The 25,738-nt window shown below is 47.6% G+C and overlaps 1 protein-coding gene across 3 annotated transcripts in view; it reads left to right on the plus strand.

Moving 5' to 3' along the window:
* The window catches only part of TACC1 (transforming acidic coiled-coil containing protein 1), an 875,899-nt gene that overhangs the window by 80,982 nt on the left and 769,179 nt on the right, over window positions 1-25,738 (plus strand). The window contains exon 1 of one of the 3 annotated variants that reach the window (XM_078666330.1): window positions 14,752-14,878. The exons of the other annotated variants lie outside the window; for them this stretch is intronic. The gene's annotated coding sequence lies outside the window, so the exon portion shown is untranslated. Of the gene's footprint in view, window positions 1-14,751; window positions 14,879-25,738 lie in introns of those variants that run through there. 3 annotated transcript variants of the gene reach the window in all.

Raw genomic sequence — 25,738 nt, forward strand, 5'->3', positions numbered from 1 at the left:
GTACCCCCAACCCTGCCTCACCACTCCTACCTGCACAGGCCGTAGCTGACTGGAAAGTTGATAGAGGCTGTCATTACACAGCTTTGCCATGGGAACTACAGTTGGGTGAGCCAACATATTAACGAGCCAAGTCGAGCCATGGGAGTGGCTCAGATATTAGAACCTGCGCACGAGCTGAACCCTGATTATTTATTATTTTATTTGTTTAATATACTTATAGAGCGCAAACCTGTCACCCAGAGGGCATCCTGGCGCTTTGATCAGAGAACCACGCACTAGACTGACGCAGTCGCGCAACCATTACTTAGGGAATAGATGCGTCTTTAAGGCCTTTCTGAACGGAAGATAGTCCTTGTAACTCCTAAGAGGGAGTGGGAGGGAGTTCCATAATTTAGCTGCAGCCACGCTAAAAGAGCGACCGCCCATCCTCACTCTTTGAAACCTATGCACCACCAGAAGGTGAGCCGAAGACGACCGCAGAAGCCGTGGGGCCGAATACCATGCAAACATATTTTGCAGCGGGATGGGCCCAAAAAGGTGTACAGCTCTAAACACCAAGCATGCCGCTTTAAACTGAACCCGTAGATCTACCGGGAGCCAGTGCAGATCTCGTAGCGCAAGAGTGGAGGAGCTAGACCTGGGTCGGGAAAGGGCCAATTTAGCGGCCATATTCTGCACCCTCTGAAGCTTCCCAATCAAATTTTTTGGAGCCCCCAGAAGAAGTCCGTTGCAGTAGTCGAGCCGACTTAATATCGTCCCACGGACTACTTCCGGCCTGGCCTGAGCAGGGAGAAGAGGCAGAACTCTACGTAACATGCGTAGCAGCATCATACATGTTCCCGTGGTTTTGTTGACATGTAGGTTCAGTTGTAGATTAGGGCCAAACATAACCCCTAAATTGCGTGCTGACTCCGACGCCAGCACTGGTTCGGAAAAGGTGCTAGGCCAAAAATTCGCGGGCAGGGCCCGCGGGATACGGTCAGTAGAGCAGTGGAGCACCTCCGTCTTCGAGCTGTTGAATTGCAAAGAGTTAGCTCATAGCCAGTCCGCTGTGGCTGCCATACAGCGATGGAAGGTGCCCAGCGAGACCGCATTATTCCCTTCCAAGGAAAAAACCAGCTGAGTGTCGTCGGCATAATTAAATGCCGAGACCCCGAAAGATTTTATTAGCTGGACTAAAGGGCGGAGGTACAGGTTGAACAATATCGGGCTGATGGCCGAGCCCTGTGGAACCCCCTGTCCTATTTTCCTTGGCTCAGAACTGAATGGCGGAAGTGAGACCAACTGTTGCCTGCCCTCAAGATACGAAATCAGCCAGTCTCTAGCCCCCTCATTGACCCCGCACTCCTCCAGCCTCCGGACTAGGGTCCGATGGCAGACCGCGTCGAACGCGGCCGACATGTCGAGCAACACCAGAAAGGCTGCCCGACCACTGTCGACACGCGAACGCAGATTGTCCAACACGGTCACCAGTGCGGTCTCCGTCCCATGTCCAGGTCGGAAGCCAAACTGGGCCTCGTCGAACCACCCGATGTTTTCCAGGAAGCCGGAGAGAGAACGAGTTACCCACTTTTCCAAGATCTTGATTGGAAAGGGAAGCAAGGAGATCGGCCTGCAGTTGGAAAGACAAGCCGGATCCAAAGTTGGCTTTTTTAACAGAGGCGACACCACTGCTAACTTCCAACTTTCTGGGACCGACGCCAATTCCAAGGATTGGAGACAGATCGAAAACAGAGGCGGAAGCAATTCTGCATGAAAGGCCTTCCAAAACTTGGGGGGCAGCGGATCAAGCGGAGACCCCGATGACACCGAGTGAGCAATCTTACAGAATTCTTCAAACGAAGGGAGGGGGAAAGAATTCAGCCGTGATAGCCTGGGTGAGATAGTCGAGGCACCCGACCCCAAGGCCATGGTAGCCGTCTGGGGTCGACTGGGCTGCTCCACCGGAGCTCCCACACCGATCGTCAGGGGTCGACTGGGTGAGCTGCCCGGAGCTCCCAGATCAGAAGCAACAATGCGTGTCTGGGGTCGACTGGGCTGCTCCCCCGGAGCTCCCACACCAACCGGCTGGGGTCGACTGGGTGAGCTGCCCGGAGCTCCCAGATCAGAGACACCAGTGCGCGTCTGGGGACGACTGGGCTGCTCCCTCGGAGCTCCCACACCACCCGGCTGGGGTCGACTGGGTGAGCTGCCCGGAGCTCCCAGTCCCCTGTCAACAACACTGATGCAAGGACGACTAGACAGGTCGGCGGCCATTCCCAGGCAGGCCTCCGCAGATGCGGGGTGTGTTAAGCCCGCCAAGATCTTAGCGGTCTTCTCCTCGAAGGCCAGAGCCAACGAGTCGCACAAAGCCTGTGAGGCCCGAACGGAATTAGCCGCACAAACCGGGTGAGACAAGTCCTTGACAATTTTAAACAGGGCTTGAGATTTATTAGGCGCCTGTAGCAGGGACGTTTGTATAAAAGTCGCCTTAGCCCGCTTGATCTGATCCTTATAGCCTCTCAATGCGAGTCTAAACAAGACTTTAGCCGAGGGGGAATACTCCCTTCTCCATGCTCTCTCCGCCCGTTTACAACTCAGTTTCAGGTGTTGTAGCTCCACCGTGTACCAAGGAAAAGCCCGATTCACCCTCGCTCTTGCCTTTCGAAGGGGCACAATCTTATCGAGCAACTCGGTGATGGACCGGCAGAAGGAGGAGTAGCTTTCTTCCACTGAGTTCCTCAGGCAGAAGTTGGCAGGTATTAAAGGGGGCAGAGGAGCTAGACTGAACAGTCGAGACCAAGGTCGACCCACTTGCGAGAGTCCTACCCCTGCGGCCTCGGGGAGATAATCCCCTAAGCAAAGGGAAAAGACCACAAGCGCGGTCAGTCCAGCATTGGACTAAGATGTCAATAATCGCAACCAAGTGGGCGCCCGCAAAAATGAGATCCAGCATATGACCGCCCCTGTGAGTCGCGGAGCCAACCAGTTGTTGCAGATGGATGTCGGCCAGGGCTTGGCAGAGTGAAGTAAACGCTCCGTCTGAAGGACCCCCCTGCCATAGATTAAAATCTCCCAGGACTAGCAGGTTGGAATGAGTGTTTGAGAGGTCATATACTAAATCGAGGAACTCCGTCAGAGAAGAGGCCGAGCCCGGCGGCCTATAACATAGCACGCCGGATATGAGTGTTCTCTCCAGGTTACTGAAGGAAAAACCCATGAGCTCAAAGCCTGAGATTTCGCAGATTTTAAGCTGGGAAACATCCAGCTGCTCGCGGTAAATGATGCCAATTCCGCCACCACGGTTCAATGGGCGCGGAGTATGAGTAATTTTAAAACCCGGGGGACAGGCCAAGCCTAGTTCAACTAGGCAGTCCTCCCGAGTCCATGTCTCCATCAGAAACAACACGTCCAGCCAGATGACTCGACTAAAAGGGCGATCTCCGTGTGGTGCTTGCAGAGCGACCGCACATTAAGCAGACCACATACGAGTGACTGGGGCGGAAACAGAGCTGTAGGTCTCCGTGTCGAGGGGTCATAAGATGGTCTCAGAGCCTGCAAATCTGACTGAGAGTAAACCAGACGGGGAGAATGCAAGTGGCCAGAGGTAGCGGCCCTATGCGCGTCCGTTGCGCGAACAGGCGCAAACGGGCTTACCTCTGGCGCACCTCCGGCGCGTCTACGGCACGTCCCCTGCGCGCCGTCGCTGCGCGCCTGTCTGGCAGCCATTTTAAGAAGCCTGGCCAAAAGGTCACGTGGGTCCTGGCAGGACGAGTGGCTCTCCCTCACCAAAGATGGCGCTCCCTCAAGAGAAAGCTTCCCCCAATCCAAGATGGCGCTCTCCAAATCGGCGCGAGGAGTATGCAGTGCCCCCGAGTCCCTTCTACCCCACAAGTGTGGGTGTGCAGGCGTATTAAATGCGGGTAAGTTGCTCCCTCAATTCCCACTAAGCGGAAGACCAAAGAAAAATATTACAAAGCTAGCGCTCGGCGCAAATCACGAACAAAGATTTAAAAAATTTAAAAGCAAGGTAGCTGTTACATCTACAGCGCGAGTGCAGCGCGAGTGCAGGAACTAAAGATTATATTTACTATGTTAAGTACTTACTAAAAGTCTAAACAACTGGTAGTCTGAATTTAAATATTTGATAGTGCTTTCATATGTGATAATGAAGGAAAAAAAGTTTTGGTGTAAATAAACATTTGCGGGACAAGTTGTGGGTGAGGATACGAAAATCTTCCAGGGCTGTGAATACTGTTCAAACGTTATTTTTTATTTACAATCGACTCTTACTTTCTCCACTTTCTCTTAGTAAAAGATACCTTGACTTGTCGCATACATGTTGGACGTGCTCTACACCTTCTGCAGATTTGCTACACTTGCTTTTCAATTGCACCCCGGTCCATACGTTTTGGGTTAAGGTGTGGTCTCAAATTAATATCATATTTTCCACCACACATCCATTCCATATTTCTCATATTTTTTTAGGTAGTATTTCCCCCATTTGGGATCACTGCACTTTCAGCATAAAAATAATTGACCTGCTTATTGCAGTAGCTTTTCAGCAGATTACCAAGGCTTGGAAGGATCTCACTCAACTCTCATATCAGGCTTGGTGGTATGCTGTGTGCTATAACCATAGGCTCGACACAACTTTTGTTTATCCACTTGTTTTGGCTCCAAAACGTAAACAGTTGTGGGACCCAGTCACCTCCTTTTTTAACTCATGTGCCCTCCGCTCTCTGCCTCGAAACCCATTTCAGCAGGAAGTCGCTAAACCTCCTTGAGTTCCTCTCATTGTTTTTTTTTTCCTCTACTTTCTATTACTAGTACTGTACTATTCTTTACCATCTTCACACATCATTATTGGTTACATATTTTCTTATAGCTGGTTATTTTTATAGTCTATTTCCTTTGATATGTATCTTTCATATACTTCACTGTATACTGTTTCCTTGCATTGATGCTTTTATTTTGTATAAATGATTTACATGATTATCAATAAACTAAGTTCTGAACTAAAAAAAAAATAAACATTTGCCTCTGATCCCATGATTTAAGCATAGAACCTGTGATTTAGCCAGGTTTTCTACTTTCACTTTGTGCAAATCAGCCAGTAAATGCGTATATATTTGTGTTTCCTTATGCTAAGACTTTGTTTTTACCTCTTAGTGCATTTTTCTGCAGTTTTTAGCATATAGAGTGAACTCAACCCAAAGCTATTGGAGCACTTTACGTGAGCACCATTTACATTACACAAGGCCACATGCATTCCTGATAGGCATTGGGAGATTAAGGGTATTTTTTATGGGATTGGTGGCGCAGGGCAGCACAGCAGGTTCCCTTGCTGCACTGCCCTGCGCCACAGGGAAAGGGCAGGAATGCACCGTATTTATCCAATTCTGTGCATTCCTGTCCTTTCCCCCTACGCTGGTGCCATTTTGGCAGCCTAGCACCAGCACAGGCACCCTTGCATCAAGGTGCAAGGGTGCCTGCATTGTTCGCAGGATTGTTTTTGCGCAGGAAAGCACACCTTCCTGCACAAAAACTATCCAGAGAGGTATCTTTCTCTTTCTATGTATGCTGCAGAATGAAGCACACATAGATTGTGGAAAAAACAAGGAGCAATAAAGATATTTCTCCTCGTCACACCTCACCTCGGGAGGCTTACGATTTTGACGCATTCCCAGGTTGCAAGTCCTTCTAAATCTGGAAATGTATCAGAAACCATGGGAGTTGTATTTTAACATTCACCGCAATGCCCAAGGAACTCCTCCCTTGTTCAGAATAAGGTAATACAGCAATTTGCAGTATTTTGCCTTACTCCATATCTACAAGGCTATTCAAAGCTGCACAAAGTATCTTTGGGTGGCCTCATAAATATGATTTGGTGGTTTGCGCCCCTGTTGCATCACAAAAAGTGACACTAAAGTGGTGCAATGAGCTCAAAAATATGCCCTAAGTGATTTGCCCAGAATCACAGGATGTTTTACATGATGCCGGGTCTCAATTGTGGTTCCTCATTTTCGCAGTCGGCATGTCACGCAGTAACAATACATCCCGAGATTAGGGCAGCAGGCATAAGCCACGTGAAAGCTCAGCTCGTAATGGGCTTGAGGTTCCAATAGGTCCTGGAGCAGAGCCAGGCTTCAGCCTCGAGTCTGGCTCAGGGCCGGACTGAGAACCAAAACCGGCCCTGGCAAAGTGCTCGGCCGGCCCCCCTGGGGGTGCGATCGAGCTCTTTGCCAGGGCCGGTTTCGGCCGTTTTTGTTACACGGTCGATTTTGCAGCTATGCTGCTAAAACGGCCCTGTAACAAAAACGGCTCCCGGGGCCCCAAACCGGCCCCCACCCTTGCGGAGGACCGGGGGATTGCCCGGTGCCCGCAATGGCCAGTCTGGGCCTGGTCTGGCTGGATCGCTCAGCAGTGGCGTAGCTAGCCCTATGAGTGCGCGTGGCGGTCTCTGCACTTGCCGCCCGCGACCGCCGCAGTGGGGGGTGCTGGTGAGCGTTGAGGAGCGGGAGGAGCTTGCTCTTGCCGCCTCGAGATGGCAAGTGATAGCGGGGGAGGCCGCCACCCCAAAATCTCGTGCCACCCAGGACGGACCCCCCCCCACTTAGCTATGCCATTGGCTGTCAGTTCTCTCACACCTCTAGTGGAACACTGCTTTATGCAAGCTCCCGTGCACGTGTATAATACATCTGGGCCTAATTCTTTGATTTTCAGTACTTGATATGTAAAAAGGGTCAGCCCCGATCGCACCCGATGCCCAGGCTGCTGGTGCAGGGCGACTCTTTGTTTCCTTCTTGAGTAGTTACCAAATAAAGAGACGGGCACTGGAAGTAGGAAGACAAGGAAAAAGGTTTATTACTCATGAGGAGAGCCTGTCATTTGGGACACTCGCATAGTGTCTTCGGGAGGGGCTCTAACAAGTTTCTCTGAGGCTTCGTCTTTTATACACAGGTTGGTGGCACACAGGCATCCTTTATTACAATCAACACTTTGTATAGTATGAAGGTATTTCAACACGTGGCTACAGTAGGGCCCTTATCCTCCATGCAATAGGAGGGGCTGTCACGCAGCTGAGTGTTCTGCTGATTCCATTGGAATGTGTGTGCCTGATCGAGTCTCAGGGGGTGGGGTGGCCATGATCAATAGTACCTTCTTCCAAGAGAGGCGAGTGCATAAAGTAGTGGGCAATAAACTGTATCCTCGGGCTAAAGGATGACCAGCAGTCAGTGCTGACGTTCAGGCTCAGAGGAAGGGGTCATCAAAGGAGGGGTATTCATGGACGGAAAGGAGGTGTTGGTCAGGCGCGGGGTGCGATTCTTAGGGACAGAGTCATGCGGGAGGGGTGGGCTCATGACTCGCGCATGTGGGAGAGGGGCAGCCAGGGTGCATGGGGGAAGCTTGCAGGGTCAGGGAAGGGGCGCTGGCGATCGACCGCAAACTGAGAGACCATGGTGCCTAAAGTGGCTGTCGTGTACGTGTGTGCATGGGTCTATGCTAGTGGGACAACACAGTCAGAGTTTTAACGATATCCATTCTGTTTGCACCAAGGGGTACTGTGAACATAAATGAACGCCGCTTATGTACATACACATTGCTATTTTTAACAGTCGCCGCTTTTTACATAAGCACGTTCAATTTCTACACAGTCGATGTGATAGGCAGAATACAATACATGTTAATTTACATCTGTTGGGCTCTTTATACAAGCCTAGAAATCGGCATAATATTTAGTCGGTGTAGAATCAAGAAAAATGTTCCGACACATAAAAATCGAGTTCACATTTTCTCTCTAGTGACATCATATACAAAAAGAACGCTCTGATACCTTCCGGCTTGTCAGTACTAAAGGGGATTTTTGGAAAACTAACCACATGAGTGACCGATGAAACATTTCTTAAAAGGCAATACAAAATGGTTGAGGGAGGTATTCAATTCGATACAAGTAATTTTAGTTAAGGGGCGAATAGAAAGTTCTGGAAAGGGGGAGGGTCTTTGTCGCAATGTCTTTTAACAGAGTCCGTCTTCTTTTGTTGGCGCTGCTGAGCACCGGCGGTGGAGCTATAGGTCCAGCTCGGATTCGTCCTTACACGTTGCAGGGTGCGATCAGTCCTCTGCTGTTAGATCACAGTCCTGTTTCCTAACTCATTTTCTTAGGGGTGCCTTATGCTGGGCACCTGCGTGTCTTTCTTTTTCCGTGACAAAATCCCAGTCCATAGTCAAATTTTATATGAAAGAGTTTTGTTGAATAATCGAGGGAGGAGAGGGCGGAGTGGGGCCAGATCTTCGAACACACCAAGGGACCAAGGGAGCAAAGGACAATGAGCAGGCAGGCCCATCAGTCGGACTCAAAAAGGGACGGGGACTTCAGGCACGAGTGGGTCAGCAAGTCGAGGGCTTCAAGGCAGCCCCTCATTTCTTCATCAGCTGAACTTGAAAGTTGTGCCTCGTCCCGCGTCTCGTTGCTCTGCGGCTCCACTTTTGGTCGTCACACGTGCTCCATGATCTGTGGCCAGGCTGTGCGTCACGTCCAGCTCCTCTCCTTTGGTGATTGTATCTTTGAATGGGTGAAAAACAAGTTTTTAGAAAAACTGGTCGGGAGAACAGATATACATCTCAATTCCTTCCCTATTCCTGAGTAGGTGGGGGATAGGTTCATCGGTCACAGTCAGAGGTCGTTATTTATGGAGTCTGTAGAAGGGCATTGCATATTGAATTCATAGACTTGTTTGGCGTTCATTCGCGACATATGATAAGAGAAATTGAACTTTTATACACAATGTATTACGTTACAAAAATCGAGTCATTATGGAGAGACTCGTTCTTCCCTTTAACCCAAGTATCGACAATATCACATCTCCCTTCGGGGTCGGCTAATTCTTGCAAGCAGGGGCGTTATCATAGGGTTGACCAGGGGCGCGTGGGTGCTTTTGGACAGGGAGCTGGGGTCGATCGGGGGAAGTGGGGTACTCTGGACATCCGCACTTAGGTGCAAGGGGGTGGGGCAATCGGGGCATTGGGGATCGCATTTTCTAACGAACTGGGAAACAGAAGACCATTGACGTTATAGTTCCCTTATAAAAGGCCAGATTAGGGGACATCCGTCGTCTTACCCGTCCTTTCCTTCATTACCAACTCGGGTTCTATTGTTTGCAGAAGGGAGAGGTAGTAATATGGCAAGTCTCAATCGTTTTGGTTTTGGTAAATTTTGCTGAACACCTTTGCGTTCGAGGAAACCCAATTATGTTTGTGTCGGAGGGACACAACGCCACCATACAAGAAAAAGAGGAAACGGGGGGGGGGCTTCTGGAGAGAGGGAGAGAGAGAGAGAGAGAGAGAGAGAGAGAGAGAGAGAGAGAGAGAGAGAGAGAGAGAGAGAGAGGGAGTTGTACTCTAAACGAACCATTCGGTACACGTATGCCGTGGGGAGAGAGAGAGACGTGTACAATAATGGTCCATTCAGTGCGCACACAACTTAGAACGGCAGGGGTTAAGTAATGCGTAAACACAAGCGGAGGGACGACGTAGATCCATACATCACGTGCACACAAACTCAGACGGGGGAGACAGTACAGGTATTACATAAAAAGATCCAAGACAAAACATAAAACAGTTATTGGCCACAATTATCCTTTTCTGTATGCTGAGCATCTTTATCATCCTAAGCTCTTTTTACCTTTTTCTTATCTTTTATTCGTTGGCTGCCTCTTACTGGTGGCTTTGATTGTACACACTTACGCCTTTGGCAACTGGTCATGAACTAACCTGGTCGGGCTAATGCTCACGGAGGTTTATTCGAGTCATTTTTAGCAAGTGCGTTTCCAGGCTGGGACAACAGTTGGTGTCAATTGGAGAGTAATGGGGCAGCTTTTAGTTATATGCCTATGAGGATGTGGAAAAGGAGGTAGTAGGTTTTCAAATATTGGCAATATCCCTAGTCCTCTCGGCGGAGGATACTTGTGTAACCCCTACCTCGAAATACCCTAAACTTTTCCCTACTTAGTTAAACGTAAGAATGCCTAATCATGTGTGTACATTATTCTTTTTTGTTTTATTCGGGGTTTGTCGCGGTTAGGTACTATAATTAGACCCCTTTTCCTGTCTCTTCGTCTGTTGGATCACCATTTTCGTCGGCATTCCGAGGTGACCTGCAGAGAGAGGGAAAAGGAGGGAAGGGAGAGCAGGCTACATTGATACGCACTCGCGCGCATAAACCCAGAAAGGTTTTTACTTACTGCGTACTCGGCCTATTTCCACAGGATGCAGTCACTGCCAACTGGGGCGTTTAAGCCCAGGTGGACCGTTAGTGTGATTTTTCTTATACAGGTAGCATATAAAGTATGGGCTAAATACCTGGATCTTCAGCGGTTGCCTTGGGCTGTATAAAAAGGAAAAATACACAACTAAAATTCGACCCTTCATATTTGCAATATTTCTACGTGCTATACCTTTTCAACCCTTTATCTAATCGAGCTTAGTCATTCCACCTACATTTCAGTTATATCGAAAAATAGGGATTATTCATTCAAGACTTTATCAATTTACACGGACAACTATAGTTGCTTTCTCAAAAAATCTTTAATAAGAATGTCGGTGCATAAATACAGGCCTACAACCCCGTGGACCGGCCACGGAGCAGGCTGGTGCGGAGTCGGTGGTCGTTTATTTCACAATAAAAGTGCGAAAAGCGCAATAAAATCATGTCGAGACTTCAGTGTGAGCGAGTGTCATAAGTGTTGGGCTTCCAACTTTCAATAATCATGATGTGCAAAATTTAAACAACAATTCATTGTCCGAGTGTTCAATCGGTGCCCATCTTATGCCAATTCATTGTCCTTCATTGTCCGAACACCTAATCAGTACCCATCTCATATCAATTCATTGTTCGAGCTGACAGTATGCATCCTATATCAATCCATTGTTCGAACTCACAATCAGTACACATCCTATATCAATCTAAATGTTTAAAAACTTCATACATATCCTATGACACCAAGGCTGAGCAATCGGGGTACGATAAAGAGTTGAGGGTTTCATTTGCATCGGCGCCATTTTGGGTGCAGTCAGGCAGAACCAGGCATAGTCTAAATCTCTACTAACTCGTGGTTGACCCAGAGCTTCCTTTGGCAGTCCCAAAGTTCCGTTAAAGGGCAAAAGAAAGGATCGGTGGTTTGAACCATCAGTCAAAAAAACTGGGGGGGGCAACAATGTTCCTACCGGGTCATACTGTGCTTACACCGGAACTGATCCGAACTGTGGTCTATAGGACTCTAGTCATTCAAACTGAGGCTGGCGCCAGCATGGGAGCGCCGACGTCCTGCGGCTACATTTCCATCGTTCCGTGGGCAATCACGGCAGTCACTCCCCATCGGGGGTATTTGCGGGAGTCGGGGACTCCCGCGGCTCCTCTAGAATCTTCAAGGTTGTGGAGAACTATGATGGTGGAGTCAACAAGTGACCGGGCCATTCCTTCATGCTGGGCCCGCTCTTGCCAGGTCGATCGCCATTTTGAGAGTTCGGCAGCTACCGGCGATCGCGGGGTCAAATGAGCGGACGGGCTCCCACCTGCCGGGCGAGGCGTTGCAGCATCGCCACAGTGGAAGAACCCTTTTCCGAGCGCCTGGAGCGCTGAGGGTGCAGTTGGGAAGCCTCCACCTGGGGAGGCGGGAGAGGCCTGTTCGCACCGTCTCTCCCTCCCAGTGCACCCCACGGCGTCTCGCTTGACATTTGTTATGGCCGGACCAGGCGATGAGGACGGGGGGGTCGGAGGCATGTGCAAGACATCCCCCCCAGAGTTGTCGCAGCAATTATAGAGGAAAGAAGTGGTGTCTGGCGTGTTGTCGCTGCCATTACGAAGGAGAAAAGAAAAAATGTCCCGTCCGTCTTTGGGCCGGGCTTCCGGTGGATGTCGGCCGGACGCCCCTTGCTCTGGCCCCATGAACGGGTTCCTTGGCTCATCGGCTGCAGCCGGATCCCGTCGGCCCCAGCCCCCGGCCGTTGGTGGCCGGGCCGGGAGAGAGAGTGGGGGGACTACCTGCAACTCTCAAGTGCCTCCGCGGCCGGACTGGGAGAGAGAGGGGAGGGTCGAGGACATAGACATTCCCCCCCTGCAACTCTCCAGCGTTGTCAAGGCAATCCCCTGGCCGGGTCCCGCTGGCCTCGGCCTCTCCTCCGGCTACACCCTACGTGAGGATCTCCTGGCCGACTGTTGGCAGCAGGACCCGCCTTATATGGGTTGCTTCCGGCTGGGCGTGGCCGCAACCCTGCTCCACTTTGGAAGTTTCCAGAGTGGAGGCGGATGTTCTGCTGACTTGCATTTTCCCCAGTTTACCGTTCTTATTTCTAACGTTTCTTGTTTCTAGGGCATTAATAGGTTTTATCATTACGTATTGTTATTGTTTCTTTGTTCGTTATTTAATAAAAAGTTCATCAGTGGCCTACTGATTTCGTTTTCCTATTCCTCTCTTTCCAGGTCGTTTCATGCTAAAGTTTCTGTTAACAGGATACAGTGATCACTTTATTATCTCATATGTCCTTTTCACTAGGGGTGCTCTCTGGTCGGGTCAGATGATCTTCCTCTAGTAAATGGTCCGGGTGAAACTGGCGTATCAATCAGTGGGGAGTAGATAGGCATGGCAGATTACAACGGGGGACAAAAGGTCCGCATTACCTACCCTTCACTACTTGCAAAGTTTTTCCTACGTTTCTTTGCAAACAGGGAATACCTCCAAAAAAGAACCAATTCCCAAACAGTCAATGTTCGGGCAAACAATCAATCAATGAGGAACGAAATAGGTACGACGTGTTAAAGGTTTGCGTTACCTACCCTTCACTCTCTGCATAGGGAGAGAGAATATTCCTATTCTTCCCCGTTTGCAGGCAGAGAAGATTCCTAAGAGAACCAACTTCGAACAATTCAATGCTCGATTCAATCAATCAATCAATGGGGAGAAAAATAGGCACGACGTGTTAAAGTTTTGCGTTGCCTACCCTTCACTTATCTGCAAAGACTAAACAGAGTATGGCGATTCTGTGTTTGTTTGCAAATAGGGAATCTCCCAGAAGCAATCAATAGGCAATACTAGTATTTTCAAACAATCAATCAATCAATCATTTTCGCAATTTGTCGTGTGTCACGACCTTACCCGGACCGGACCATGTGGGCAGTTCTTCGCCTTCCTTTTTCCAGCGCCCGATCGTTCTCTTTCTCCATGTTTTTGCCGCAGCATTCCTGTGGGATTCCAGTCAGGACAATAGGTCACTTGAGAGAGGTCCGTTCGGAATCGGTGAAGCTCATTCAATCGGCAGCCGGACGAGGGCCCTCTCAAGGCAGGTATACTCCAATCATTTAGATGTTCACCCCATCGTCTGGACCTCTCTTCACCGGACCCTATGTCGCTGATGGACCCCGCGTTGGGACGCCAATTGTAAAAAGGGTCAGCCCCGATCGCACCCGATGCCCAGGCTGCTGGTGCAGGGCGACTCTTTGTTTCCTTCTTGAGTAGTTACCAAATAAAGAGACGGGCACTGGAAGTAGGAAGACAAGGAAAAAGGTTTATTACTCATGAGGAGAGCCTGTCATTTGGGACACTCGCATAGTGTCTTCGGGAGGGGCTCTAACAAGTTTCTCTGAGGCTTCGTCTTTTATACACAGGTTGGTGGCACACAGGCATCCTTTATTACAATCAACACTTTGTATAGTATGAAGGTATTTCAACACGTGGCTACAGTAGGGCCCTTATCCTCCATGCAATAGGAGGGGCTGTCACGCAGCTGAGTGTTCTGCTGATTCCATTGGAATGTGTGTGCCTGATCGAGTCTCAGGGGGTGGGGTGGCCATGATCAATAGTACCTTCTTCCAAGAGAGGCGAGTGCATAAAGTAGTGGGCAATAAACTGTATCCTCGGGCTAAAGGATGACCAGCAGTCAGTGCTGACGTTCAGGCTCAGAGGAAGGGGTCATCAAAGGAGGGGTATTCATGGACAGAAAGGAGGTGTTGGTCAGGCGCGGGGTGCGATTCTTAGGGACAGAGTCATGCGGGAGGGGTGGGCTCATGACTCGCGCATGTGGGAGAGGGGCAGCCAGGGTGTATGGGGGAAGCTTGCAGGGTCAGGGAAGGGGCGCTGGCGATCGACCGCAAACTGAGAGACCATGGTGCCTAAAGTGGCTGTCGTGTACGTGTGTGCATGGGTCTATGCTAGTGGGACAACACAGTCAGAGTTTTAACGATATCCATTCTGTTTGCACCAAGGGGTACTGTGAACATAAATGAACGCCGCTTATGTACATCCACATTGCTATTTTTAACAGATAAGTGTTAGCTTGAACACAGCACCCTCAACAGGTAGTGACGCTTGTAAATGTTTCCCAAGATTAACTCCGGTGCACGCCTGTCGCATAGATGTGATCCAGATGTTTGTGTCGAATGTAAAGATGGTGGTTTTTATGTAGCCATGACAACAGCTGGACGGCTGAGTGGAGTGGAATGTGGCTCACATGAGTCCACTGACTTGGTTACGCTGCACACAACAGAAGCCTGTGTGCTAATCTGCTGAGCTTCACACATCACATGGCTGCAGAGGGCAGGCCGCCTCCATGCGAACTTATTCTTAAAGTTTGTCAGGGTTGGGTCGACTCCTCTGTATGCCCTTGGACTAGAGACCGAGCGCCTTGCCTTTAAGGGCTCTTGTCCCATGCAAGGGCACTCGCCTCTATTGTTTTCTTTCGCCCTTTAGATTTCTATTGTGTCAAAAGAGTAAAGGGGACCCGACCTTCTTCGCCGCTCTCAAGGACTTTATTCTGCTCTACAAAAACACAGGAAGGCGTGAACATAGGGCAATTAGCATACACACCGGAAGACCGCCGTCCGGGAAAGATAACGCTGAATAAGGTAGGTGTACCCTAAACAATCTGAGGCATTAATTAACACTGCCAGTGACATTTACAGGTCGTTTCTGTAATTTACATACCTGTTTAGTTAAACATTGGCAGTATTTAAAATAGAGTTTGGGATCGGCCTTTTTGAAAGCATTAATAATTCCACTGGATCTGAAAGAATGATTCATTATTTTAGTCATAAATGTGCCGTCTGTATACATTTACTTTTATATGCTGTGTAGAAATGCAAGATAACCTGCTTTAGAAATCTAAAACGATTGCAAGAAAGCAGTGTGGGGTTTACAAAATCTGAGCAGTTGTGATTATAAACAAAACAGGGCAAATAAACGTAAAATGTTTAAATACATATGCATTGACTAGAATAATACAAAGTAAATTGTTTCAGGATGCTCACTTACACAGAGGCGCAGGTGTTGCACAAACGCATGATTGCCTAGCTCTTGAGAGTGACAGTGTATGGGAGCAGAGTGAAATCGAACATATCTCAAGTGTTTAACTGAATGAATGATGTGACTTTTTATTCTTGAATTAATTGTATGAGATACACTGCATTTAACTGATTCTGGAAGTAACTGACACGTCCTATTGGTCCACTGATCCATTTTCCAGGGAACTAGGCTTCCTGAAGTTTTCCTAGGTCAATGCGTCACCAGCTCTGTGTGATGTAACATCTGGTGAGTTATCAGTGATTCGCTGGTGTGTGTGTACGATCGCGAAACAACCTTTACAACGCACTACCTTTACAAGGAAACTTTTACAACGCAACATCCATTACATTGCATGCCATTACAACGCAACCATTACAACGCATGACACTACAACGCATACCACTACAACGCATGTCATTACAACGCATACCATTACAACGCATAACATTACAACGCATAGTACCCTTATACTATCCAACACTTACCCTACTGTTGCACCCCCTGGAGTTAGAATAGTAATTTTTACCCCTACACTATCCAACACTTACCCTACTGTTGCACCCCCCTGGAGTTAGAATAGTCATTTTTACCCCTACACTATCCAATACTCACCATACATGCAATGTAATGTTATGCGTTGTAATGGTATGCGTTGTAAAGGTAGTATGCGTTGTAATGGAATGCGTTGTAATGGTAGTTTTTAAAAATTCGTTGTAATGGCATGCGTTGTAATGGAATGCGTTGTAATGGATGTTGCGTTGTAAAAATGCGTTGTAAAGGTAAGCGTTGTAAAAGTATGCGTTGTAACATCATACATCCGTACGATCATTTGTCTCCAGCCAATGAAGTACTAGATTTCGTCAAACAACCTTAGTGTAAGTGTGTCTTTGAATGGATCAGTAGCTTTAGATTGCGTTTCAAATGTGAAGACTTCTAGGAAGCTCCTCTGCAGACATTGTCTGGGGGGACCTACTAGGGTTTCTGCACCCTTTACCTGCCCTGTGCCTCTGACAGTTTCTGGGAGATGTTTATCCCCTGTAAAAGTTTGGAATAAAAAAGATCACCAGTGTACAATTTTTATATAAATTGACAAAAAATCCATAAGATATAGAAAAGTCAGAAGAAGTGCTCATTAAAAATCCCATTACTTTAATGGTGTTTCCAACAAGTCTGTTCTTCATCAAAGTGCTATCAAGAACCCGTAATAAGAAATAGGTGCAAAATAGTGCATTTTGTAGTCCAGATACCAGAAAATTGACCACAATTCATAGGTTATACAAGTAGTTCACAATGCTTTGGGTAGAGGATGAAAACGATAAATGGCACTCAGAATTCATAATCTGAGTCAGACGACAGCAGAGCTATCTCTCAGGGCAGACAGAGCTTTCAGGAATGGATGCTAGAGCTACTGCTGAGTTAACAGAGACTTTAACTGTTAACAATAATCCATAAATAAATATTAATCTTATTCACTCAGACCTCAGATAGCAACAATGTCGTGGCATTTTGCTTTATTCACCCTTGAGGCGGAAGCCGGGGGTACTTGCGCTCCCTTGCGCGCTATTGTGAGACGCTGAAACGCTGATTGTATTTTAGAACTGTGTCACTGTTAGCGAGTTATTGATTACGAATAACTCTTTTAAAAACTGTAGATATTTTATAATGTGGAGATTTTAAACAGGAGCCCCTACCTGTAGCGAGATTGACATCGCTAGGATATTTCTCCTTGGGTGACACAGCGCCGCTGTTGCTAGGCGCTGGTCACTTCCCCTAGTAACTGGAGCCGCCATCTTGGGCCGGGGAAGGCTCGCGCTGGAGCTCGCAGCCCCTCCCACCCTCCTCCCACATACTAGGATGTACTTAAGTCAAGGTTCCTCCCGTCCGCGCAGCGGGCGGGCGCAGCGGGCGCGCCGGCGGCGCGCCAAAGGCAAGCCCGTCTGCGCCCGTCCGCGCCGGAACCGGGCCCAGGGCCATCACCCCTGGCCTTTTTCCACCACCCCCACGAGGGACGTATACTTCCAGCCAGCTCAGGAACTGCCGTCCTCCACGAGATCCTTTATGTTCCATATTTGACCCACATGATCTTGTGGGAAATGCTCGCCAATACTGTCCGAACTGTGCCGCCATAATATCAAACTGTCACGACCCCCCTCGCCGGAAGCCCAACAAAACACCCAGTGACTACTCTATGGCCCTTATCAATGTTCGTTCCTTAGGTAAACATTGGCAAGAAATAGCCGAGCTTATGGAAGATAAACAATTAGACTTATTGTTTTTAACAGAGACCTGGTTGGACAATGCTTCCGATCCGGATTTAGTTATCGCTGTTCCCCATGGGTTTTCAATCCATAGACTGGATAGACAACGCAAGAGAGGGGGAGGGATAGCCATAATTGCTCGGGACATCTATGCGGTCAGAATTAACGTTATACCGCTCCTTTCTTGTGAGGCTCTTCAATTTTCCATTAAATTTACTCCTTCGGTAAACTTCAAAGGTATCCTCCTTTACCGTCCTCCAGGGCAAAGGTCGGCATTTATTTCTGACATCAGTCGTATCCTGGAAGTGTCTGCCCTTGATGGTTCATTTACCATCTTAGGCGACTTCAATTTTCACTTTGACAAAATTGAAGATAATGACACAGCTGCCCTTCAGGCATGCCTGACAACTTTTGGATTCTCCCAGCTAGTTAAAGCCCCTACCCATGAAGGAGGCCATACTCTTGATGGCATTTTTACCAATTTAAATGACCTTCAGGTCTCAGCCATTTTTCCCATCATTTGGTCAGATCACTTTGTCATAACGGCCACACTAATCAACCATGCCCCAGGAACAGCTATGGAAAATGGTCATCATCGTCAGACTTTCCTGGACTGGAAAAACATTGACAGTAACAGCTTACAATCACTTTTGATTAAAACTAGTCCACCTCTGTCATATGATCCCAATTTTGCAATTACTCAATTCAATGAATGGGTTGCATCTGCGACCTCTTTCTTGGTCCAGTCAAAAAAAGCTCCCGAAATAGATCATCCCCATCTGCCCCATGGTACTCGGAGACTCTAAGGACACAAAAGCAGCTGTGTCGGAGGAATGAAAGGAATTGGCGCAGACACTATTCTGAAGAGGCCAAAATAACATACAAGCATACGGTCATCATATATAAAAACATGATCTTGGATGCCAAGAAGAAGTTCTTCTCCGAGAAAATTGAACTCTCCAAAAATTCAAACAAGGCTTTGTTTGAGACCACTAAACAGTTGGCTGGCTGCTTGCCCAATCTACAACCCCCTTCTTCCCAAACTTTTTGTGATGCATTGGCAAACTATTTTTACAACAAAGTTAATGACATCTATGCTGTCTTTGCCAATTGCGCAAAAATGCCTCTAAACATTGCCCCTGAGACGGTGAGTCCCCCCATGGCTGGCCCCTCTCTTTCTCAGTTTAAGGAGGTCTCTATCCCTCAGGTCAGGGATATCTTGTCATCCATCAAATCAGGCTCTGCCCTTGATCCCTGCCCTTTTAAAGTATTGCTTCCAGTCTCGGAAGTACTGCTCCCAGCCATTACTACCATCTGCAACTCTGTGATTAACACAGGCGTTTACCCCTCCGACCTAAAAAAGACACTACTAAAGCCGCTGTTGAAAAAGCCAAACCTAGATAGGGACGAGCTCAAAAATTACCGACCTATTGCTAATCTGCCTATTTTGGCTAAAGTTGTCGAGAAGGCCCTGAATGTCCAACTGTCAGCCTTCATAGAAACCCACCATCTACTGGATGACTCCCAGTTTGGTTTCCGCCAACATCATGGGACGGAGACGGCCCTGATCAAGGCAACAGAGGATATTAGAACCATTCGCGATGCGGGTGGCACAGCAGTCTTGATACTGCTGGACCTGTCAGCGGCGTTCGACACGGTCGATCATGCCATCTTGATCGACCGTGTCGAAGACCTGGGGATCACGCACAAGGCTAGGACTCTCCTGGCTTCCTTTCTTGCTGAAAGAACTCAGGTGGTCACCATAGGGCCTTTTCAGTCCACCACCATGACCCTGCCGTGCGGAGTACCCCAAGGCTCATCCCTGAGTCTGACACTCTTCAATATATACGTGTCGGACCTTGCCAATACCATTCGAGCTCATGGGATGAGCCTTACATCCTACGCTGACGACACCCAGTTGGTCTTAGCCATCAGAAATGACGGCCAAAAAATCGCCGATAATTTCAATCTGGGCATGCAGGCCATAGGGAATTGGATGGCCTCCAATTGCCTTAAATTGAATTCGGATAAGTCCGAGGTGGTTATCTTTGGAAACTTAACCCCAGAATGGTCCTCCCGCTGGTGGCCACAGTCCATGGGTCCTCCCCCCACTCCTGTCAGCAAAGTGAGGAACCTAGGTGTCATGTTTGACGACCGTCTCACTTTCCTCCCTCACGCAAATCAGATTGCCTCTTCCGCTTTCTATAAGTTACGAATCATTAAAAAAATTCTCCCCTTCCTTCCTGCCTCAGCTGGTAAAACCCTGATCACGTCCTTGGTTTTGTCCACCTTGGACTATTGCAATGCCCTCTTCCTGAACTCTCAAGAAAGAGTCCTTAATAAGCTGCAAACCATTCAGAATGCTGCTGCCAGATTGCTGGGTGATATCCCCAAATTTCAATCAGTCTCAGGAACCATCAGAGAATTTCAATGGCTTTCCATCAGGAACAGAACTAAGTTTAAGGCCCTTTGCATTGTCTATAAGGCATTGCACAACCAGGGACCAGCCTTTCTCACCCAACAACTTGTTCCCTACCGGCCCACCAGGTCCTTGCGGTCCTTGCGGTCCTCCGATCGCTTCCAGCTGGAAGTACCCCGCACCAAACTGGTTTCATGGGGTGACAGAAGATTCCTCGTTTCAGCACCCAAGCTCTGGAACACTTTGCCATTGTCCATAAAGAGTAGCCCCTCTCTATGGTCTTTTCGAAAGCACCTCAAAACGTGGCTATTTGACCAATAATCACCTCCTCCTGTAAGGCTGAATTCAGCAGATACTTAGCGCCGAGATGCCCATGGGCCTTCGTTGCACTTTATAAGTGTTTAAATAAATAAAATAAAAATAAAAAATTAAATGCATCAATATCAATGAAGAAATGTCGCCGGCCCGGCAGGGGCAATCCGTCCGCCATCCTCACTCAAATTACCCCCCGCAACATTAGGATGGCTTGGGGTCTGCGACGGATGGGAAGACCGTCCGCCGCTTTTCCGCCACGGTCGCCTTGCGACCGTGGCGGAAAAGGTCTAATATGGTGGCGGTGTCTAGCAGACACCACCAGCCATATTAGGATGGGCTTTGGGGAATGCCTTTCCATGGCGGCAAAGGGTGAAGGGGGGGTGGGGGGTGCACATGGGGGGTACCTATGGTACCCCCCTGCGTTTCAAACTACAACATGGCAGGCCCCGCGACAAAGTCCGTCCGCCATCCTAATCGACCCCTATGTGCCAGGGATGTCAGGCAAATGCTCATACTAGTTGCCAAAAGTCAGGGTTGACAAACCTATGACAAGATACCAATCACAGGCAATGGGAAGTCACAATATGAAGAGGTAGCAAAATTCCTATAACCAGGAGCTCAAATATACCAAAGAATGCCACCGTATGGCACAGTGATCATAATGCTACGACTGTCTACATTTCGCCACAGAGGGTCTTCTTACGTAAGGGCCAGCTGTAAGGGCCATCCGTTATTATTAGTGTGGCAAATGGGTTCCACCCATTTAGTCAATCAAGTTTTTTTGTATTTGACAACCTGGTTGTTGGTACTTTACTGTGTATCACTACCTCAGTCTCACTCAGGGTAAATTCACGGAATTAGACTGCGTATGTTGACCGCAAGTGTTTACCTTTCAAGATAAATTGAGCCATAGAATTGTATATTGCCTGACACATTTTAGCAAATTAAACAGCCATGTATAACAAACATTATATTCACAGGTACATACATATCAACATTACACTACAAATATATGTTAACATATGCCTGTATTTAAGGAAATCTCATCCTGTTTTTTAACTCTCCATGCTGTTTATCTGCTCAGTTATTGCCTGGAACTCATGAAAGACAGCAGGGAGAGACTCTCACAAGAAACATCATTCTCAGCATTTTGCTGGTTTAAAAAAAATAAATACAGACAGGAAACCCATTGCTTTCTGTCTGTATTTATCTGTAAAAATCAGTTAAAATGGAAAACCGGAAGCCTTAAATATATATATACTCAAAATGCAGTTGCCTGTACAGTCCAGTAAGGTGTCAAACTGGAGTAAAACATGCAGGACTAGTTTTAATTTACACTTCCCAGCACATTTAATCCACATCTCACGGGACTTTATGATTTGCCATATTCTTCTGGCCCAGCTCATAATCAGATTCAATGCCTTTGTCCCCGCTTGCCTCGTTCTACAGAAAAATTATTACTTTGCTCCCCAACAGAAGGAGTAAGGATGTCCCAGTAGAGAAACAATAACCAGTGATTGACCCAGTTCCTGGGAGAGGAAAGGGGTTTAGTGAAAATCTGCATCTGATAAGTAGCGTGTCACACTGCACCTGCGTGGGGACAATCAATGCCCACTAGAACATAGAGGTATGACCAGACCTCTGGAGCGAACACATGAGGGGCTGGCTTTAAAGTTTTAGAGGGAAGGCATGAGACAGTCATGTCAGCTAGGGGTGGATCTGAGGCCCTCAGAGGAGCTCTTTCCAGACAAAACCTGGAGTTACCATGATGATCGTCCCAGAATGCTGTCCAGGAACATTGGGACAGGGCTGGAGGGATGATGTGGCATCCTAGGATTAGTCAGGGGGGCTGGCATCTAGAACTTTCACCCCCACTTAAAAACCCTTGCACAAGGGAGAGACTGTTGGTAAGACCCTGGACATGGGAGGTGACCTTGACAGAAAGGATGCCCATCTAGAAAGAGAAGACACATAATGCCCTTCAAAGATGGACTAAGGATGTTGTCACCAAATGACACCCAGGACTAGGTATGCCTCTCCAGAATGGTTGGCACTGGACCTCTTATGCCAGTTGAGAATCAGATGGGGAAAAGTCTTAGACTCCACTGACTCCACACAGGTTCTCTGCAAAACAGCCACAAGGCTCTGGGGCTTGGGGAGTACGGACAGGAGGGTCCTCTGCTGACTGATAGAAGACGGAATGCACAAGATGCCCCCCCCCCACGAGTAGGACAGGAGTGCCAGGCGCCAGGCAGAGGGGTAAGCATGTACATGGAGACAGAACATCCAGTTCACCACAACAAATGCACCTTTAGAGGCCAGGTGGCGTGAAGAGGATGCTCCTGGTAGCTAGAGCTCACAAACAGTGACTACATGACACCTTCCACAAGTAAATTGGCCCAACTGGCCTGAGATAGAGCCCGGTCCCCTGGGTTATAAAGGGCAGCAAATGAAGCATGTGGCACTTCACTACCTAAAAAGAAATTCCCTCTGGGATTGAACAGGGCCCCAGGGGTTGGTGCAAGGAACTTTGTTTACCCTCTCCCAGATGTTTACTTGGCCCTGGGTACACCACCTAGAAGCCGCAGCTAAATGTGTCCTGGGGACCCCATCCCCAGGGACAAAAGCAGCAGAGCACTTCAGCTCTCTCTTCTCTACTCACTGGGAAGCTAAAGCCCCAGGAGTCTTGGCAGGAGAAAGATACAACAGGAAGCAAAGGAGTGGGCTTCCTACGCTGTCCCAATAAAAGAGGAAGCAGCAAGGCATATGGGTATCCTGGGTGGGACTGGGACACTCAGGAACTAAAACCCTACAAATTGCTCACCTGCCGGTGGGCAGAAAAGTACACTAAGTGGCATTAGATGCTCATAAATAGTCACTGCTCCCAGCAGAGGTGCAGCCTATAATGTCCCTCAGGGCTAGGTTTCATCTGTTCTAGTGCTTTGTAGTTTCCCAGTCCAGGCTGGTGCATTGCCAAGGTATAATCAATGTGTTGTGGGGGGCTGCAGGAGGTGCAGCAGACCACCCCCAAAAATATTTCACAAACGTGCCCTACGTTTCGGGGAAGATTGAATTCATAACCCCCAAGAAAGGTTATCATTGCCAGAAGCATGCCCAAAAACAAGAGTGTTTGCTTTATAGCTCGGGAGTGCGAGCCCCTACGTGGATGGTCCAATGACTGCATTATGTTGTTTAAAGCAAGTAAAGAAAGGCTCTGACATGTGTTATGGTTCTTTGGAGTTTTAATGCTTTCTTTAAAATGTTTTATGCATAATCTTAAGGATGAACATTACAATGCTTATATTTAAAATGATTGCAGTTGAGTATGGTTACTGTCCTCACCAGTTTAATGGTGACACACTGCATAATCATAACATACAATAATTGTTATTAACGTGGTAAAATCTTGACTTACCCAGTAGGCCTGCCTTATATATATTAGTGTATTGACGACCTGACAAAGTCAGTAGGCCTGTCTCATATATAATGACACCACCTTATAGAAGGATGTTGCATCTGGTGTAGGTTGGGTGCATTGGGATTATGGGATTCAGAACCAACTAGGAGTAAAATATGATATGAGGGTGTCACCAAAGGTGCTTCCATCTACTTAATGTATATTTGTGTAATTTAATGTGTAGTATTTAATAGTGTCTGTGTGTGTGTGTGTGTGTGTGTGTGTGTGTGCAATGAAAGTATTTTTCCTTTTTTTTAAAAGCACTGACTGCACAATACTTGATTGAGTGTTGCTTTTGCATGCCAGTGAATTTGGATTACTACCCCACACCATCCCTTCTGAGTAGTTGGACTGCTCTGCATCACTGCCCTGAGAGAGTCAAGTGCTACAATAGGAGACTTGGGTCCCGGAAAAAGACTTTGCAGACTAATTACTCGTGCAGGACTCACATATTTCACAACTAATTACCCATGTTCTTACACTAAGGATGCCTACAATATGCTGATGAAGGTCACTATTTGGGGGGGGCAGCATAATTTGTACAATGCCAATATTATTCAATGGTTACCCACCATATGTCAAGGCCACCATAACATATAAAATGCCTGAAGTATGCTAATGAAGAGTACCATATACCAAGGAAGGGCATTATGATACCTAAAATACTTACAATGTACCAAAAAAGGAGACCTTATATCTGGGCACCAGGATGCCAAATTTCACACATCATCTCAAGAAGGTCCTCCTTATTCCAGGTGGCCTTATGATAGGACACTAGATGACTGGGAGTCGCGACTTGACACACACTAGTGTGAAAATGTGTAGACACATACATAAACAACTGTGCATGCACAAAGGTTCACAGAGAAAGGCAGGCACACACACACACATATACGCTCACACATGCAACATACACACTCACCATCACTTTGCTTGGAAAGAAAGCATCTTTTGTGCCCAGCCATTGCCGACTCCTCCTTCATTATAGAGTTCCTGCTCCATCTGTGCCACTTCTCTGCCTGTCCCTTAGTTCTGATGTATGAAATGAAGGGCTCTTACCACAAACTGGCCTCTGAGACTTGTTGTTCCTCCCAACTACCACTAAAATAGGACAGTTTTGAATTTGCCTGTGAATGAAAGGAAGGGATGTTTGTCCAGTATTCTGGAAAGACAGATAAATGGCATTTGCTTCTGGGTCTGAAGGATGGGACAGTCAGGAGCTGAAGCTCAAGGATTCAGACTTGAGATTTTTGGTCCGTGAACCCTGAACTTTAGATGACGAGTAGGCAAGGGCATGTGGTGTGGGCATCTGAATGGTGAAGAGGCCATTTTCAAACAAAACTGATTGATTTGGGGAACCATAGAAAAGATGTTTTAACTGCAAAAACATTAATCTTTTATCTTAGACTGTAAACTTTTTGTGCAATCCACATAGTGTGAATAGGAGTCAATAGTCTTTTTTTTGTTACTGGTTTTATATTGAATTCACTATTCCAAGATTGTGGATGCCTTTGGAGGAAGCAGCATCCCTGTAGAAAATTGTAGCAAATACATGGGCCGTGGAAGGGCAGAAGAAGGAGCGGACAAGTGGAGAACACAGAGATGTGAGGGGGAAGCAGCACATGGTGGAGAGAGATAGAAAATGGCAACATATAAAAAAAATAAAGTTGTCCCCTGTAATTAGCTGTGGAAGGATGCAAGTTATCCAATGAAAAAGTTGCTAAGGAAAAGAATACTACTGTGTTGGGACAACAAAAGAAGATGAAGGAATGCCAATAAATGAGAAACAAGCCTAATGGGCTATGTGCCCCTGAAGCAGGCGTTGTATACTGATGGGGCATACTTGCAAAGCTTCTGCAACCAAAATGAGGTAGTATTTCTCAAGCTTTTGAGTCACTATTAGGTATGAATGTATGCCGGTATTCCGCAAGCGTTTAGGGCACATGCATTCTGATCACTGTCTATTGTACGGATG

This window comes from Lissotriton helveticus, chromosome 11 (assembly GCF_964261635.1).
Source record: "Lissotriton helveticus chromosome 11, aLisHel1.1, whole genome shotgun sequence".
Taxonomy (NCBI): Eukaryota; Metazoa; Chordata; class Amphibia; order Caudata; family Salamandridae; genus Lissotriton; species Lissotriton helveticus.